The following is a 19426-nucleotide window of genomic DNA, read 5'->3' on the forward strand; positions in this document are numbered from 1 at the left end:
AGCAGTGGCCATGATCAGAGCCTGTGGTGCGCTGCAAGCAGGCCTTGGGACTGGTGAGATCCCCACAGGCAGCCAGCCACCCAGCCCTGTCTTCAGCAGCATCTGGAACCAGAGGAGCAGGAAGCCCAGGTGGGGTCCCATGCTCTCCCAACCCCGATCACCACTGACACGGCTGCTGGCTGTGATGGCAGCCCCTGTGGCAGCACAGAGCTGGCAAGTTCAATGGGAAGTGCCTCAGCCCTCAGGAGGCAAGCAGCAGGTGAGCATAATAAGGACTGACCCCAGGGATACCTAGGAAGATGCCTTCTGGGTGTTCTTTGGCGCGTTAATGGAAGGACAATCAAAGAAAGGCCCTGGCTGGGGAGTGGGACTCAGGAGGCCCTTGCTGTGCGGTGGGAGATTTTATCTCCGCCCCCAGGTAGCAGTGCGGCCTTCCCAGGTGCCAGAAGATGGTGACTTGGTTTCCAGGAACATGACCTCTCTATAGGATGTCCTCACTAAAAGTGATGCTAGAGGTTGTCTACTTAAACTCCCCTTTCGTTCCCCACCATTTATACAAAAGACCACGATTTAAAGGAGAGTTTAGGTAACAGAGATCCAGGGTGGGCATCAGGATCTGGACTCAGGCTTTCTCTGCCCCTTCCATAGCTCCTCATGCCCTGGCTCTTGTCTGTGGCCTACCTGCCCAACCCTGGAGGACAGCTGAGGCCCAGCCTTCTCCAGCAGGGCTGGATGGGAGGATTCATTGGAAGGTGGCAGCTGGGCACCTCCCGCTGAAAGAAGCACAGTCAGCCATTCTGGGAGTGGGAACTGTCTCCTAGATAAGCTTAGCTTGCTCAAGGGACATTTCAGAGGTCAACGTCAGTTCCATAAATCTTTGCTGAGCTCCTACTGTGTCAGACACTGAATTCACACGGTATTCATGTGTTCACATAGAAGCACACCAATAGGCAAAACATCCTATGATGGTTACTGTTGCCAGAGTATCTTCTGCTTGCCAGACATGGTGCCAGGGACTGCATGGCAGCCCTGAAAGGCAGGTGGCATCATTGCTACTGGATGGCTCTGAGAAATGAGGTTCAGGGTCATCATAAGAGACTTGCCAAAGGCCACACTGTTAGTTGCAGAGCTGGATTCAAACTCAGAGTTTCCCAGTACCAGTCCTGTGCTCTTCCTATTATGTCATAGGAAGTATGAGTTATATCAGAACCAAAAGACGTTCTGGTATAAGAACCTAATGAGAAGTAATCCCAAGGTGTCCAGGAAACTAAAAGGAGGAAAGAGTTAGGATAGACTCTCTGGAGGAAGTGTCTGTCTGAGTTGAGCCCTAGAGGAGGAGCAAGAATCTGCCAGGAGGCAGAGGGCAGGGACCTTCCTGGACCATAAAGACCAGCCAGTAGGGCCAGCCCTGGTCAGGGAGTGGGACTCTTCTGGGGAAGCAGGCCTCTTCTGGGGAAGTGCCAGGTCCCAGAGAGCAGGAGCATTTGGCCCCTTGGTGGCCAGCCCACCTCGGGGACTGTAATAAACAGTGGACCCAGAAGCTACCTGGGAACTGAGATGGGCTGAAGGGATTTCAAGTAGTGAACAAGTGAAGAGGGCTCTGGTGGCTTCACACTGTCTCTCCAAACCAGCTCACAAGGTAGTCTTGTTCCAGGATGAGGAAACTGAGGCCATTTAGAAGTTAAAATACATGCTACAGTGAAAAGGATACTCTGGTATGCCTACGGTGTAGCCAAAAGAACAAAAAGATTCATTGCAGAGAAAGGTTCTGTGCCTTAAGGCCTCTCTAAATCCAGGCATTCTTCACACTCTTATCCCCAGTGAAGGGGTCTGGAAGGCCCAGTTACTTCTAGCTTCTATTTGTTTTTCTTGGACAGATTGGGAATCTATATGAAAATTATTGTCCCCATGGTTGATTCCAGATATCTCAGTAAAGATGCAGACAGTTGCTAATGTACAATCACCTGTTTATTTCCACCTGACCATTGACAGAACGTGACTGGCTGGAAGAGATGTCAGTGAGGTTATTCACCCAGGGTTTGGAACTTCTTGAGTTAACAGACATGGGTATGCAGAGACCCTGTTTTCTTGACCCCTCAACCCTGGAGGCTTCTCCTGTCTTATCTCAATCTGGACAGCAACCACGCTACTTGAGGCTGACACCACCATATGGGGGCAATTCCTGAAAACCTGCAGAGAGCCTTGGCTTCCACCTGTCCTTCACGTGCACCTGCCCTCCATCATAGCTCCGTCATAGCTCAGCTGGGTTTTTTGTTGTTGTTGCTGTTTTTTGTTTTGTTTTGTTTTGTTTTGTTTTCGTCTCCTCTGCATTCTTGCACATTCTCTTCCTAATCCAACCTTGCTCCAAATCTCTCTCTGTTTTTATTTCATTCTCTGCCCCTCCCTCTCTCCCTGTCTCGTTATTCTATTTGCAAGTAAAACGATAATATGTGTCACATGCAGGCTGTAAACTAACAGAGCGTTCCAAGCTGTGCTGTCTAGCTTTGGCACCAGACTCAGGACTGGATTTCCCAGCAGGGGCTTGGTGTCTGGAGTTGTTTCGCCTCACACGCCACGCCATTTGCTTTCTCTTGCTTCAGCTATGGCTTTTCTCACTATAGGGTGAGCACTGGCTTTAGGGTCAGAAGCTCTGGTCCAAAACTCGAGTCTCCTTTTCCATGGCTCTGTGTCTTTGAGAAGCCACTTGAGCTCTCTGACCTGCAGCGTCCTCATTTGAAAAGTGGCTAGGGCCAACAGGACTTAAACAGTCACCTTCCCATCTGGAACAAATTCATCTCCAGGGCAGAGGGCAGGGGCGGGTGAGGATGCTGCAGGGACATGGGGGGCTGTGCCCCAGGGCCAAGCTGTCCCACAGTCCTGGAGCTGGGAGTAGTCATGCTGGGAGGTAGAGAGCCCAGGGCTGGCTCCCTCATCAGCTTGCTCTCCGTGTGGCCTGGAGATAAAACCCTCGGCTAATGTCATATGACCTGTGTGAACACATGGAGCACTGTGCCCGGCACAGAGGCCGTTCCACAAGCTTCAGCTCCCGTCATTGCTGGCGACCTTCCCTGACACTGGCGATCAGTCCCCAGCTTCTAGCAGGGCTTGTCTGGCAGGGTCTTCCTTCCTTAGACTGTTCTTCCTTGGGGAACAAGGTCATTAAAGGGTGGCTTTCTTCTCTCCTGGGGACAGTGAAAGCAGGCCCTGTCAGCTGGGTCACCACACTATCCCTGCCGCCTGTCACAGAGCTACTACCTCACACTGCTTCTCAATACTTAGAAATACAACCAACTGCGGAGAAGGACTGGGAAGGTGCTTTGAAAATTAAAAAATAAAAACAGAAACAAAAACAAAAACAAAACAAAAACCACAACCCGCAAGACAGGGATTTCCTTTTTTTTCCCTATAGATTTTGTTTCTAACTAAAGGCATCCAAATTCTCTACCCCAAACCACAACATTGTCCAGAGCTTCCACAACTCAGAAAAAAAAAAAAAAAAAAAAAAGCACTGCTATGTTTGTTTATCCTGTTGGCAGCCCCCTCTGCCAGTTTCCATCAAAGACCAGCCTGAAAAAACACGCTTGTCTGGGGGTGGGGACATGGCTGATGTGGCTGGCGGCACCCTCTGCTGTGGTGGGGCCAGGGTGGCCTTGATGGGAATTCTGAGTGTTCACACCTTGGGGCCCTGCAGAGGCTCCTTCTCTGTAAAACAAGAAAGAGCTGGCACATTTGTACAGAGAAACACTGGACCAGTGTGGACCAGGGAGCCAGCTCAGGGCTAGTCCCACACACTCAGTTCAGCTCTCCCCAGCAGCATCTAAAGGCACCCCAGGCCAGGCGTCGTGCCTCATGCCTGTAATGTCAGCACTTTGGGAGGCCGAGGTGGGTGTATCACCTGAGGTCAGGAGTTCAAGACCAGCCTGACCAATATGGTGAAACCCCATCTCTACTAAAAATACAAAAATTAGCCGGGCATGGTGGCATGCTCCTGTAGTCCCAGCTACTCGGGAGGTTGAGGCAGGAGAATTGCTTGAACCCAGGAGGTGGAGGTTGCAGTGGGCCAAGATCACGCCACTGCACTCCAGCCTGGGCAACAGATTGACACCCTGTCTCAGGAAAATAAAAAAAAAGAATAAATAAATAGAGGCACCCCACTCAGAAAACCACAGCTAAGATCTTGGGTCTGGAGGAAATGTCCTCAACTTCCTAAGAAGAAGCCTGGCCTCAGTATCTAGATAGTTTCAGGCTACTGTGTACAGGCTTGAACTGATTTTTAAAAAGCAAAAGACAAAATTTTATTTCATCCCAGCTCTGAAGCAAGGTTGTGGGAGTCACTTATGTTTGTAAGCTGCTTATAGTTTGCAAAGTGTGTTCCTGGTATATTGTATTTTTCCCCTGAATTCAACACATACGTATTTTAAGTACTCTCTCCCAGGAAGGACCGGGAGTTGGTCTAATTTCAGCCCATTCTAGGACTTCCTAGCTATTTAACGAAGGCAGGGGTGTCTCCTGCTGCCTCCTTATACCCAGACAGGCTTACCCCCTCACGCTCTTCATCCATATCAAGTTGCCTTTCATCCTCCAGTGACACCACATCACTGTCTGCCCTGCAGTCTGTGATGTTCATACAGGTTCCGTGTTTTCTTCTGAGTAACTGTGTGACTCTGCAGCTCACACACTGACATCTCGAAACAGAGAGAAGTGGAGTTTTTAAACATGCATAAGGCCAAGTCAGACCCATGCAGAACGGATGACCTTGCATCCACCCTCTGAGCGCTCCAGTACACTGCATGTGCCCCTGCCGGGTTGCCCCCACTAGGATACATGTTTCCCTATTTTTATTTTTTGTTTGTTTGATTGTGGTAAAACTTACATAACATTTACCATTTTAACTGTTTTCAAGTGTACAGTTCAGTGGCATTAAATGCATCACATTGCTGTTCAACCACCTCTGCCATCCATCCCAGAATTTCTCCATCATCCCAAACTGAAGCTGTCCCCATTAATAACTCCTCATCCCCCTCTACTCACCAGCTTCTAGGAACCACCACTCTGCTTTCTGTTTCTTTTTTTTTTAAAAAAATTTTATTTTAAGTTCTGGGATACATGTGCAGGATGTGCAGGTTCATTATACAGGTAAACATGTGTCATGGTGCTTTGCTGCACCTATCAACCCGTCACCTAGGTATTAGGCCCCGCATGCATTAGCTATTTATCCTGATGCTCTCCCTCCCATGTGCCACTGACAGGCCTCGTTGTGTGTTCTCTTCCCTGTGTCCATGTGTTCTCATTGTTCAACTCCCACTTATGAGTGAGAACATGTGGTGTTTGGTTTTCTGTTCCTGTGTTAGTTCGCTGAGGATAATGGCTTCCAGCTTCATCCATATCCCTGCAAAAGACATGGTCTCATTCCTTTTTATGGCTGCATAGTATTCCATGGTGTATATGTGCCACATTTTCTTTATCCAGTTTATCATTGACGGGCATTTGGGTTGATTCCATGTCTTTGCTATTGTGAATAGTGCTGCAATGAACATACACGTGTATGTATCTTTATAATAGAATGGTTTTATTTCTATACATTTGCCTATTCTAAGTGACTCATTGTAGCAAAATCAATATGGGATTTATCTTTTTGTGCCTGGCTTATTACTTCACTTAGAATAATGTCCTCCAGGTTCATCCATGTTGTAGCATGCGTCAGAATTTCCTTCCTGTATAAGGCTGAATAATATTCCATTGGATGTATAACCACATTTTGTGCACCCATTTATTTGTGGATGGACATTTGGGTTGTTTCTGCTTTTGGCTGTTGTGAATAGTGAGGTTATGAACATGGGTGTGTAAGGACCTGTTTGAGTCCCTGCTTTCAAAGGGTGCATGTTCCCTAAGGGTCATTTCATCATAAACAGCACATGGCCTCTCATAGACCCAGTGCCCTATAAATGCAAGGGGACTTCAAAAAGTTTATGAGAAAATTGAATTTATATATATATACATATATATATATACACACAGTTTATTTTTCAACATAAACTCCATCAACATCAAGACACTTTTGTAAATGGTGATACCAGCCATTTAGTCAGCCTAAAGAACTGAAGATCCCAAGAGCTTAACCATGTCAGTGCAGTCTTTTACCTTATTAAATGAAGAAAAATGGATGCTCTTTACATACGTTTTAAGATTAGGAAAGAAAAAGAAGTCAGAAGGAGCCCAATCGTGGCTGTAAGGTGGATGCCTAATGATTTCCATCGAAGCTGTCACAAAATTGCTCTTGTTTGATGAGAGGAATGAGCAGGAGCCCTGCCATGGTGGCAAAGGACTCTCTGGGAAGCTTTCCCGGGTGTTTTTCTGCCAAAGTTTTGTCTAACTTTCTCAACGCTCTCATAATCAGCAGATGTTATTGTTCTTTGGCCCTCTAGAAAGTCAAAGCAAATGCCTTGAGCAACCCGCAGAACTGTTGCCATGACCTTTCCTCTTGACCCGTCCACTGTTGCTGTGACTGGTCCACTTCCACCTCTTGGTAGGTGTTGTTTTGATCATGCTTTGTCTTCAGGATCATACTGGTAAGGTCATGTTTCATCTCCTGTTATGATTCTTCAAAGAAATGCTTCAGGATCTTGATCGCACTTGTTTAAAATGTCCATTGAAAGCTCTGTCCTTGTCTGCTGATCACAATGGTTTTGACATCATGGAGTGGAGTGTGCTCAATTTTAATTTTTCTCAGAGTTGTATTAGCTGAGCCAGTGGAGATGTCTATGATGTTGGCTCTTGTTTCTGCTGTTAATCATTGGTCCTCTTCAACGAGGGCCCAAACGAGATGAATTTTTTTCCTCACAAACTGACGCGGATGGTCTCCTGCTGCAGGCTTCATCCTCAACATCGTTTCATCCCTTCTCAACACGAGTTATTCATTTGTTAACTGCTGATTTCCTTGGGACACTGTCCTCATAAACTTTTGTTAAAGCATTGATAATATCACCATTCTTTTACCCAAACTTCACAATAAATTTGATGTTTGTTCTTACTTCAATTTTAGCAAAATTCATTTTGTTCTCAAAGGGATTTTTTCTTTTTCTTTTTTTTTAAAAAGACTGAATTATCCTTCTATTTGAGGTTGTATAATAAAATTGTTGTCACACAAAGGAGCAATCAAAGAACATACAGAAAAACATCATTTTTTATGGCTGCATAGTATTCCATGGTGTATATGTGCCACATTTTCTTAATCCAGTCTATCATTGTTGGACATTTGGGTTGGTTCCAAGTCTTTGCTATTGTGAATAGTGCCGCAATAAACATACGTGTGCATGTGTCTTTATAGCAGCATGATTTATAGTCCTTTGGGTATATACCCAGTAATGGGATGGCTGGGTCAAATGGTATTTCTAGTTCTAGATCCCTGAGGAATCGCCACACTGACTTCCACAATGGTTCAACTAGTTTACAGTCCCATCAACAGTGTAAAAGTGTTCCTATTTCTCCACATCCTCTCCAGCACCTGTTGTTTCCTGACTTTTTAATGATTGCCATTCTAACTGGTGTGAGATGGTATCTCATTGTGGTTTTGATTTGCATTTCTCTGATGGCCAGTGATGGTGAGCATTTTTTCATGTGTTTTTTGGCTGCATAAATGTCTTCTTTTGAGAAGTGTCTGTTCATGTCCTTCGCCCACTTTTTGATGGGGTTGTTTGTTTTTTTCTTGTAAATTTGTTTGAGTTCATTGTAGATTCTGGATATTAGCCCTTTGTCAGATGAGTAGGTTGCAAAAATTTTCTCCCATTTTGTAGGTTGCCTGTTCACTCTGATGGTAGTTTCTTTTGCTGTGCAGAAGCTCTTTAGTTTAATTAGATCCCATTTGTCAATTTTGTCTTTTGTTGCCATTGCTTTTGGTGTTTTAGTCATGAAGTCCTTGCCCATGCCTATGTCCTGAATGGTAATGCCTAGGTTTTCTTCTAGGGTTTTTATGGTTTTAGGTCTAATGTTTAAGTCTTTAATCCATCTTGAATTAATTTTTGCATAAGGTGTAAGGAAGGGATCCAGTTTCAGCTTTCTGCATATGGCTAGCCAGTTTTCCCAGCACCATTTATTAAATAGGGAATCCTTTTCCCATTGCTTGTTTTTCTCAGGTTTGTCAAAGATCAGATAGTTGTAGATATGCGGCGTTATTTCTGAGGGCTCTGTTCTGTTCCATTGATCTATATCTCTGTTTTGGTACCAGTACCATGCTGTTTTGGTACCAGTACCATGCTGTTTTGGTTACTGTAGCCTTGTAGTATAGTTTGAAGTCAGGTAGCGTGATGCCTCCAGCTTTGTTCTTTTGGCTTAGGACTGACTTGGCAATGCGGGCTCTTTTTTGGTGCCATATGAACTTAAAAGTAGTTTTTTCCAATTCTGTGAAGAAAGTCATTGGTAGCTTGATGGGGATGGCATTGAATCTATAAATTACCTTGGGCAGTGTGGCCATTTTCACGATATTGATTCTTCCTACCCATGAGCATGGAATGTTCTTCCATTTGTTTGTATCCTCTTTTATTTCATTGAGCAGTGGTTTTCAAACTGATGTCTGATCCTTCTTAGTGTCTCAAACTAGATGCTGTTCAAAAATGTTATAATGAGTTATTATGACTTTATTATGATGCAAAAAATTTGAAATGCATCATAGTTTTTTCATCATAAGCATTTTCCACGAGCTTTGTGAAAACCCCTCATGTGCCCGGGCTGCTGTCATTGCCATTCCTCGCCTTTCAGGCGCACGAGGTCCCACACTGTGGCAATGAAGATGTCTTTGGAAGTCAATGTTCTCTTTGAGGGACATTTAGAAATTGTGATATATTAAATTAATGATAACCAAGGATAAAATTTAGTTACTAAATTAGTCACTAAATTAGGTATCTAATTTGTAATTAAGACCATTCTATTTATCTAACTCAATGATAAGGTGGGATTGAAGTGGCTTGAATGAGAAAAGCTGCAATATTTGGTTTTTATAGTAGAACATCCTAGTAGGTGTTTGAGGTTTGTACCTGATTTGGATCCTTGAAGCAATGCTATGTGAGCCCTGAGCGGGGAAGGGCTCAGGGATCTGGTGAAAGTGACCAGCACATGTCAGGCCCCTGTCTGGGCCTGCTCCATGCTCAGGGCATGGCCTTCAGTGCACATCTCCCTTCCTGGGCCTGCTGGCCGCACCCCCTGCTGCTTCACTGCATGTGGCCAACGTGGGGCCTCAGTTTCCTCACCCACAATGCTCTGACAATGATGGCATCCTTGAAGACTTTTCTGAGGATGAGGCAGAACTGCACAGTAAGCCCCTGCACGGGGACCGGTCCACAGCCGGTGTGGGCTGGGCAGTGGTGGCTCTCCCTAGGCAGCCAGGATTCTGGGTGTCAGAGGCTTTCCTCTGCTTCCCTGTGCTCCCTGGGTCTTAATGGCTGCCTGGGGCCTCTGGCGGGGGCTGCCGGGTGGGAGCCTCCCCAGCAGACCTCTGCTCAAGCGATGCTAATTGTGCCTGAGAGAACGGCTCACTAGAGTGGGAAATAGTCCTCATATATCTAGCTGAAGATGATAATGACCTTTTAAATAACAGAAGCAATTTTATTTCAATACCTCAATTACTCTGAACTCTCAAATGTCAAAGTGCTCGGCACTTTCAAAATAGCTTAATATAGACATTTATAGCACTTAGACACAGCTAGTTTCTTATCTAACCTAATTATGTGTTGTACAGGAAATGGCGAAGCTCACCATCTGTGTTATTTTTCACAGCGATCCCCACGCACGGCCCTGGGCTCTGCCTGGAGTCGGCCAGGAGAATTTCTCCCCGGCAGAGAGTGCTGCTGCTCTGGGAAGAGGCATGGTTGGGGCTCTGCCAGGGGCATGACCTCCAGCTACAAGGGGAGAGGAGGTTTAAAGAGGCCCTCCCAGTTCAGTGAATGTCAACAGCACTGTGCCCTGACTCGGGATGGCTCTCACTTGTGTGGGGTGCGAGGGCCCCTGGGACCAGAGGAATGGCCAGGGAGGGGGCCAGGGTAAGCTGAGGTGCGGTGGGTGGGGGCGCTTCTGCCTTGTTGGGCAAAGCCAGGAGCCACCTTCCCAGGATGTGAGATGGAGCGAGGCCAGGATCACCTGGTGTGGCCAGCAGCATCTTCTGCTCCCGCTTCCCACTTCTGCCTGCCCTTCTCCATGTCTGCACCAGAGACCACCTGGGTGAGGGGCCCTCTGTGTCCCCCCATTTCCTCTCTGACCCAGTTCCTGCCACTCTCCATCACTGCCCCGAATTGCAAGCGCCTCCCTGCTGCTTCTCAGAATGGCACCCGCCCCAGGAATGGCACTGCTCACTCCGGCACCTGGAATCTTCTCCCAGGACTCCCACATGGCCACACCCTCATTTCTCCAGCTCCCAGATGCCACCTGTTGGGGAGGCCGTCCCTGACCACCTTATCACATTTTCTCTCCCCAGTGCTGCCTCACCCTTCCCTGCTAGCTTAGTGTTTTGTTTTTCTTCCTTAGAGTGGCGCCTCACATACGCGGTTTGATGCTTCTGTATTTTTTGTCTGTCTCTCTAAGAAGAATGCAAGCAGATTGCAGGCTGGGGCTTTTGCTTATTATTCACTTCTGTATCTCCAGTGCCAAGGCATAGTAACCACTTAATGAATACATGTTGAGTATATGGTGTATGTGTTAAGGGAGGGAGGGAAGGAAAGAGGCCACCACTCCAGGTTGTGATATCTGTGAAGGGGGTGGGCAGCCCAGGGCTCCAGCCTGGCCGTGGTGGGTGGCTGGGTGACAAGCACGCTCTGCAAGGCCATCTTCACCACTTACTGGCTGGGCCAGGCACCCAGCTAGGGGAATGCATGCATTGCACTCTACACATTTTCATCTTCCAACGGGATTGGGTATGCTCATTGACATTTTACAGACACAGAAACTGAGGCTTGGAGAGGTCACACAGGGTTCCACGAGTTCCTCAGTTAGAGATATGCAAAGCTGGGACATGAGCCGCAGTCTGTTCTGTTCCAAAAGCTGCATCTTAGCCACGCTGGGTGCTCCTGGCTGGTGTGGCTGCTATGAGTCTGCCCATCTTGGCAAGGCCTCCACTGGGCCTGCTGACTTCCAGGCCTCCTGTGCCCTGCCCAGGCCCTGTCTCAAAAGGGCCCCCCCTCCCCAGGGGGACCAGGCAGCAGCCCCCTGCTCCCAGCACACTACCCACTCTGTCTCTTGGCATCTCTGTCCTTCTCTGCTTGCTCACCCATGCCCAGCTCTCATGCCTGCTGTCCCCTGGCATGTGATACGGCACAGGGCTGGAGACGCCCCTGCTGAGATCAGCCACAGCAGCGCTGCCTGCAATGACCATTAGCCTGCCCTTGGCAAGGTGCTTTGTAGTGATGTGGAGGCCTCCTTTCAGTTTGTCATTCATTCATTCTTCATTCATTCATTCGATCTGCCTTATGGAGCACCCCCATGGGGCCAAGCCTCACTAGGCAGAACAGGCAGGGAGACATAAACAGGATGGGATTTCTGATCTTGAGGCCCTCACAGATGCATTGGGGAGTCAGAGAGCATACAGACATGGTCGGTTAGTGCCATGGTGCAGAACTTCCTCTCCCTGAATCCCATTCCCCCGCAACTCAGGTGGGATGAGGAGCCTTCCTTGGGCAGCTTATGGGAAGAGGCGGGGCAAGTTCTTATGCCCCCTGTGGAGAGGATGCCACCTCCCCACACCCAGGACCCTACTGAGGGAGCTGGGCCCCTCTACTGGTCCATGGCCCCTCTGCCACTGCAGTGGGCTGGGCCTGGCACTGGCACTGCAGCAGGAGTCAGGCAGGGTCCCCCCTGTTGGTGATCGGACTGTCCACGGGGAAGCAAACACAAAGTACCACCCCACTCCTCACCCCCCACTAGGCCATGTCTTATTCAGGTGGCCTGTGTGAGGGCAGTGGGAGCACAGGTGAGAGAGGGACAGGGGAGGAAGAGGGAGGGTCATGTCTCAGAGCCAAGGAAAGGACCCTGGAGCTAAGAGTCCCACCTGGAGGCTCAGCACTGTTGGAATTCCTGACCAGGACTTGGAGCTCTTTGCGGCAATATGGTGTCAGTTGGGGAGATAGACTCCCTGAATCCAGGCCCTCTCAGCTTGGACTTGGCACTCAGCATCTCTGAGCATCAGTTTCACTGGCTGCAATGCATGAAGATGAGATGAGATAGCATGCATCTATGCCCTTCTGCCCTGCAGCTCCCAGTCCTCTGACAGGCACCCCTCACCACCTTCCTGGTGTGTCCCATATGTCCCATTTCACGGGGCACCAGCTCCTGCACAGTGCTCCTCACTAGATGTGAGCTTTTCATTTTCTCCTGGTCTGCCTCCAGGACTAGATTGTAAAATCCTGTGGGCTGCGGCCTTATCTTCCTCATTCACCCTTGTACCTTGGCACCTAGGAAGACAAGGTGTTTAATACATAATTATGAGTAAATGTAGAATGAATGGTGGAGTGGGTTGCTCCTGCAAATTATTTAGAAATGTGTGCAAATCATAGCTCTAAGGAGCCTAGGTCAGGGAAATGCTGTGAGTGTTCTCTTTTTACACCCAAGAAGTGAGGATCACACCGCGAGATGAGGGCTTCTGCACAGTCCCCAAGCCCTGAATCTCCCTGAGGTGTTGCCCAGGTTTGTCAAATAAAACAGGATCTGGGGCAAGTCTAATATTGTCCACACCTGAAGTAGCCTGCAAAAACAAAGCAGTAGGAAATGACAGGCTCTGCTGCAAACTGGAAAGGCTATCCAAGTCTCTCCAAGGCTTTCAACCCCCAAGTAATGACTCTCACTGTGTAGCCTAAACAGAATACACTTGCAGGCTCTACATGGTCCCCCAAACCACCAGTTTGTGACCCTGCTGTGGTCCAGCGGCCCCAAGAGACTGGGAGGCTGGGTGCCCCTGCCCCAGCTGCTGGGGGTCATCACCACTGACCGCCGAGACTCAAAGGACCAGGTCAACAACTGGCCAATCCCTTGCTCACCACAAGCGTCTTAAGAACTGAGACCCCCCAATACTGGTGAGAAGGATTCTGCTTACTCTCACCATGTGACCCCAAAGTCCCCAGGCTCCACCAGGGAGCCTTGAGGGAGGGGTGGGAATGTGGGAACCTCTATGAGCTGTATTCCCTACTGTGCAAGGGTGGGTTGTCCAGATAGGGCCCTTCAGTTCTAGGACATTGTCTGGGGGTGTCCCATACCCTCAGGATCTGGTTTTCAGGATCCTGAAGGATGCTGCATCTTCCTTGTGAATGTCACATACCTCCACCCCCTTGAGGACCCCACTTTTGCACTGGACCTGCTGCTTGAGCCCCCTCTGACTGCTCTGCATGTGCCCCTCAGTCTTGTTGAGCCCCAATCACACTGTGTTTCCCGTGGGGAGAAGGTGCCTCTCCCCACCTGGAGCCGACTTTGCTGCCTTGGTCCCTGAGTATCGAGCTTGTGCCCAGGGCTTTCCATGCTCTTCGCAGGGTTGCCCTGGGAACTTATTCGAGAACAGGGGCTGGAAACCACAGTCCCATTTCAATATAGCCCCAAAGCTAAGAATGGCTTTTGTATTTTTAAATCTTTGGAAACACATCAAAAGAAGAATAATATTTCGTGACGTGGAAATGATGCAAAAGCTCAGTGTCCACAGTAAATAAAGTGGCATTAGGACACAGCCGCCCTCATTCACATATGCATTCATGTGTTGTCTCTGGCTGTTTACATGCTCTGAGGGCAGTGTTGATCTTTCTGGAAACTGCCAAACTGTTTTGCAAAGTGTGGGTATCGTTACACATTCTCATCTGCAGTTTAAAAGAATTTCAGTTTCCCCGCATCCTTGCCAACACTCAGTATAGTCAGTCTTTTTCATTTTAGCCCTTTTTATAGAGTTGTGGCATGTCATTTGGTTTTAATTTGCATTTGTCTAGTGATAATTATATTGAGCAGCTTTTCATGTGCCTGTTTGCCATCTGGATATCTTCTTTAGGAAGTGTCTGTTCAGACCTTTTAAATGTTTCTTTTACTGTGCTATTATTACTAGATTTGAGAACTTTTCAATATAATCTGCATACAAGTCCTTGGTTAGATAAATTATTTACAAATATTTTCTCTCTGTGCTCAACTTTTTCTTTTGTTAACAATGTCTGTGATGGTTAATATTGTCAACTTAATTGGATTGAAAAAAGTATTGATCCTGGGTGTGTCTCTGAGGGCGTTGGCAAAGGAGGTTAACGTTTGAGTCAGTGGGCTGGGGAAGGCAGACCCACCCTTAATCTGGTGGGCACAATCTAATCAGCTGCCAGCAAATATAAAGCAGTCAGAAAAATGTGAAAGGCGAGACTGGCCTAGCCTCCCAGCCTACATCTTTCTCCTGTGCTGGATGCTTCCTGCCCTGGAATCTCAGACTCCAGATTCTCCAGTTTTGGGACTTGGACTGGCTCTCTTTGCTCCTTACCTTGCAGATAGCCTATCGTGGGACCTTGTGATCATGTAAGTTAATACTTAATAAACTCATATATATATGTAAAATAGCTTATTTTACATATATATAGTGGTTTATTATATATACATATCCTATTAGCTCTGTCCCTCTAAAGAACCCTGACTAATACAGACTTTGGTACCAGGAGTGGTTCTAGAGGAACAGAATATTAAGGATGGAGTTCTTTTGTTGGTTTTGGGATTTCTGGAGTTGGCTGCTTAATATGATTAGACCCAAAAATGCTAAGGACTCTACTTGTAATAGTATGGCAAACACTGATAGTCCTTGGCTTGAACTGTTAAGAGAGTTATGCAAAATAAATGCATTTGACACTCCTGATTCACCGCTCATGAGAGCCAAGGAGTTTAGTGACTGTATACGTAATACATTTGACTGTATGTGGAAAACCAGGGAACATAGTTAAGCTGGTTGGTTGCTCCTAAGTTCAGTGGACGAAGTGATCAAAGAAAATGAACTCAGGGATTCTGCCTCCTGGCTTTAGAAGCAGATACTGAGCCTTAAATCTGCTAAGATTGCCCTGAGTGAACGTCTTATCTCTTATAGAGAAAGAGCTGAAATTATGGAAAAACAGGCACAAGCTCTTATTATGCAGGTGGATGACCTGCAATAAAAGGTGCATGCAGGCATCTACTGTTAAAATGAAGGCATTAATTGGAAAATAATGGGACCCTGCAACTTGGAATGGGGACATGTGTGAGGACCCTGATGAAGCTGGGGACATTGAGTTTGTAAACTCTGATGAACATTTCTTGCCAGAAGAAACGGCTTCCCCATCCCCAGTAGTGGCAACATCCCCTCTGACCCATGCTGCCATCAGCCTTTCACCTTTGTCTAAGTAGATAAACCCTGCACTGCCTGAAGCAACAGTGAGGCCTCCCACGAGGCTGTTGCCAGGCAAAATAATGTTGATTCTCCTCAGGAACCACCTGCAACACCCCGTTTGCTTCTAGACCTATAACTAGACTAAAGTCCTGGTGGGCCCCTGGAGGTGAGATTGAGAGTGTGACCCATGAGGAGGTGCACCTCCCTGGAAAAGAACTGCTTGAATTTTCTAACTTATATAAACAGAAATCTGGACAATGGGCATGGAAATGGATATTAAGGTTATGGGATAATGGTGGAAGGAACACAGTTGGATCAGACTGAATTTACTGATTTGGGCCTGCTAAGTAGGGACTCTGCTTTTATTTATTTATTTTTATTTTTTATTTTATTTTATTTTTTTGAGACAGAGTCTTGCTCTGTCACCCAGGCTAGAGTGCAGTGGTGTGATCTTGGCTCACTGCAAGCTCCACCTCCCAGGTTCATGCCATTCTCCTGCCTCAGCCTCCCGAGTAGCTGGGACTACAGGCATCTGCCACCAAGCCCAGCTAATTTTTTTGTATTTTTAGTAGAGAAGGGGTTTCACCATGTTAGCCAGGATGGTCTCGATCTCCTGACCTCCTGATCCTCCCACCTCGGCCTCCCAAAGTGCTGGGATTACAGATGTGAGCCACCGTGCCCGGCCAGGACTCTGCTTTTGATGTTGCAGCTTAGGGAGTTAAAAAAAGGTTCTAATAGTTTATTTGCTTGGTTAGCTGAAATATGGATTAAAAGATGGCCCACTGTGAATGAGCTGGAAATGCGTGATCTCCCTTGGTTTAATGTAGAGAAAGGGATCCAAAGGCTTAGGGAGATTGGGATGGTGGAGTGGATTAGTCACTTTAGACCTACTCATCCAAAGCTGTGAGGGTCCAGAAGATACATCCTTGACCCATGCCTTGCAAGATAGATTTGCAAGGGCAGCACATGCATCTTTGAAGAGCCCCGTAATTGCTCTCCTATGCATGCCAGATCTAATGGTGGGAACCACAGTCACTCAACTACAAAATTTAAATACAATGGGAATAGGTGGATCCCGAGGGGGCGGAAGCCAAGTGGCGGCACTCAACCATCAAAGGCAAGGTGGGCATAGCTACCATAATGGACAGCAGAGGCAAAGCGACAATCAGAATAGCCTGACTCATGTAGAACTCTGGCACTGGCTAATTAATCACAGTGTTCCTAGAAGTGAAATTGATGGGAAGTATACTGCATTCCTACTTAATTTATACAAGCAGAAAACTTCTATGGACAAAAGACTAATTTGAGTTATAAAAACAAAGAATCACAGCCTCTCAATCAATTTCCAGATGTAAGCCAGTTTACAGACCCATAACCCCTTGAATGAAGGGAGGCCAAGTCCCCTTGAGGAAGGATCCCACTACATTACTGACAATTTACGCAATGAGTCTTTCTCCCATCCTTCCCCAAGGAGACCTCTGGCCTTTTACCAGGGTAACTGTGCACTGGGGAAAGGGAAATGATCAGATATTTGGGAGACTACTGGATATTGGCTCTGAGCTGACACTGATTTCAGGGGACCCAAAACTTCATTGTGGTCCTCTAGTTAAAGTAGGGGCTTATGGAGGTCAGTAATTACTGGAGTTTTAGCTCAGGTCTGACTTAAAGTGGATCCAGTGGGTCCCTACACTCATCCTGTGGTCATTTCCCCAGAATGCATAATTGGCATAGACATACTTAGCAGCTGGCAGAACCTCCACATTGGCTCCCTGACTGGTAGGGTAGGTATTGTGGTAGGAAAGGCCAAATGGAAGCCATTAGAGCTGCCTCTACCTAGAAAAATAATGAGAAAAATAGTAAATCAAAAACAATATTGCATCCCTGGAGGGATTGCGGAGATTAGTGCCACCATCAAGGACTTGAAAGACGCAGGGGTAGTGATTCCCACCACATCACTATTCAATTATCCCATTTGGCCTGTGCAGAAGACAGATGGATCTTGGAGAATGACAGTGGATTATTGTAAGGTTAACCAAGTGGTGACTCCAATTGCAGCTGCTGTACCAGATGTGGTTTCATTGCTTGAGCAAATTAATACATCTCCTGGTACCTAGTATGCAGCCATTGACTTGGCAAATGCCCTTTTCTCCATTCCTGTCCATAAGGCCCACCAGAAGCAGTTTGCCTTCAGCTGGCAAGGCCAGCAATATACCTTTACTGTCCTACCTCAGAGGTACATCAACTTTCCAGCTTTGTGTCATAATCTTATTAGGAGAGAATTTGATGGCTTTTCACTTCTATAAGATATCACATTGGTCCATTACACTGATGACATTATGTTGATTGGATCCAATAAGCAGGAAGTAGCAAACACACTGGACTTATTGGTGAGACATTTGCATGCCAGAGGATGGGAAATAAATCTGACTAAAATTCAGGGAGCTTCTACCTCAGTAAAATTTCTAGGGTCCCAGTGGTGTGGGGCCTGTTGAGATATTCCTTCAAAGGTGAAGAATAAGTTGCTGCATTTGGCCTCTTTTATAATCAAGAAAGAGGCACAATGCCTAGTGGGCCTATTTGGGTTTTGGAGGCAACACATTCCTCATTTGGGTGTGTTACCCTGGCCCATTTATCTAGTGACCCGAAAGGCTGACAGTTTTGAGTGAGGTCCAGAACAGGAGAAGGCTCTGCAACAGGTCCAGGCTGCTGTGAAAGCTTCTCTGCCACTTAAGCCATATGACCCAGCAATCCAATGGTGCGTGGGTGTCAGTGGCAGATAGGGATGCTGTTTGGAGCCTTTGGCAGGCCCCTTTAGATGAATCATAGAAGAGGCCTCTAGGATTTTGGAGCAAGATTCTGCCATCTTCTGGAGATAACTACTCTCCTTTTGAGAAACAGCTCTTGGTTTGTTACTGAGCTTTGGTCAAAACTGAACGTTTGACTATGGGTCATCAAGTCACCATGAGACCTGAACTACCTATCATGAACTGGGTGCTTTCTGATCCATCTAGCCATAAAGTGGGTCATGCACAGCAGCATTCCATCATCAAGTGGAAGTGGCATATACATGATCAGGCTCCAGTGGGTCCTGAAGGCACAAGTAAGTTACATGAGGAAGTGGCTCAAATGCCCATGGTCTCCACTCCTGCTACCTTGCCTTCTCTTCCCCAGCCTGCACCGATGGCCTCATGGGTAGTTCCCTATGATCAGATGACAGAAGGAGGAAGAGAACCATCACAGATGGTTCTGCACAATATGCAGGCACCACCCGAAAATGGACAGCTGCAGCATTATAGCCCCTTTCTAGGACATCCCTGAAGGACAGCGGTGAAAGGAAATCTTCCCAGTGGGCAGAACTTTGAGCAGTGCACCTGGTTGTGCACTTTGCATGGAAGGAGAAATGGCCAGATGTGCGATTATATACTGATTCATCGGCTGTAGCCAATGGCTTGGCTTGATGGTCAGGGACTTGAAAGAAGCATGATTGGAAAAATGGTGACAAAGAAATTTGGGAAAGAGGTATGTGGACAGACCTCTCGGAGTAGTCAAAAACCATGAAGATGCTTGTATCCCATGTGAGCACTCACCAACGGGTGAACTCAGCAGAGGAGGATTTTAATAATCAAGTGGATAGGATGACCCATTCTGTTTCTGTGGATGCCACTCAGCCTCTTTCCCCAGCCACCCCTGTCATCACCCAATGGGCCCATGAACAAAGTGGCCATGGTGGCCAGGATGGAGGTTATGCATGGACTCAGCAACATGGACTTCCACTCACCAAGGCTGACCTGGCTATGGCCACTGTTGAGTGCCCAATTTGCCAGTAGCAGAGACCAACATTGAGCCCTCTATATGGCACCATTCTTCAGGGTAATTAGTCAGCTACCTGGTGGCAGGTTGATTATATTGGACCTCTTCCATCGTGGAAAGGGCAGAGGTTTGTCCTCACTGAAATAGACACTTACTCTGGATATGGGTTTGCCTATCCTGTATGCAATGCTTCTGCCAAGACTACCATCCATGGACTCACAGAGTGCCTTATCCACCATCATGGTATTCCACACAGCATTGCCTCTGACCAAAGCA

The sequence above is a fragment of the Gorilla gorilla genome, chromosome 8 (genome assembly GCF_029281585.2).
Source record: "Gorilla gorilla gorilla isolate KB3781 chromosome 8, NHGRI_mGorGor1-v2.1_pri, whole genome shotgun sequence".
NCBI classification, from domain to species: domain Eukaryota; kingdom Metazoa; phylum Chordata; class Mammalia; order Primates; family Hominidae; genus Gorilla; species Gorilla gorilla.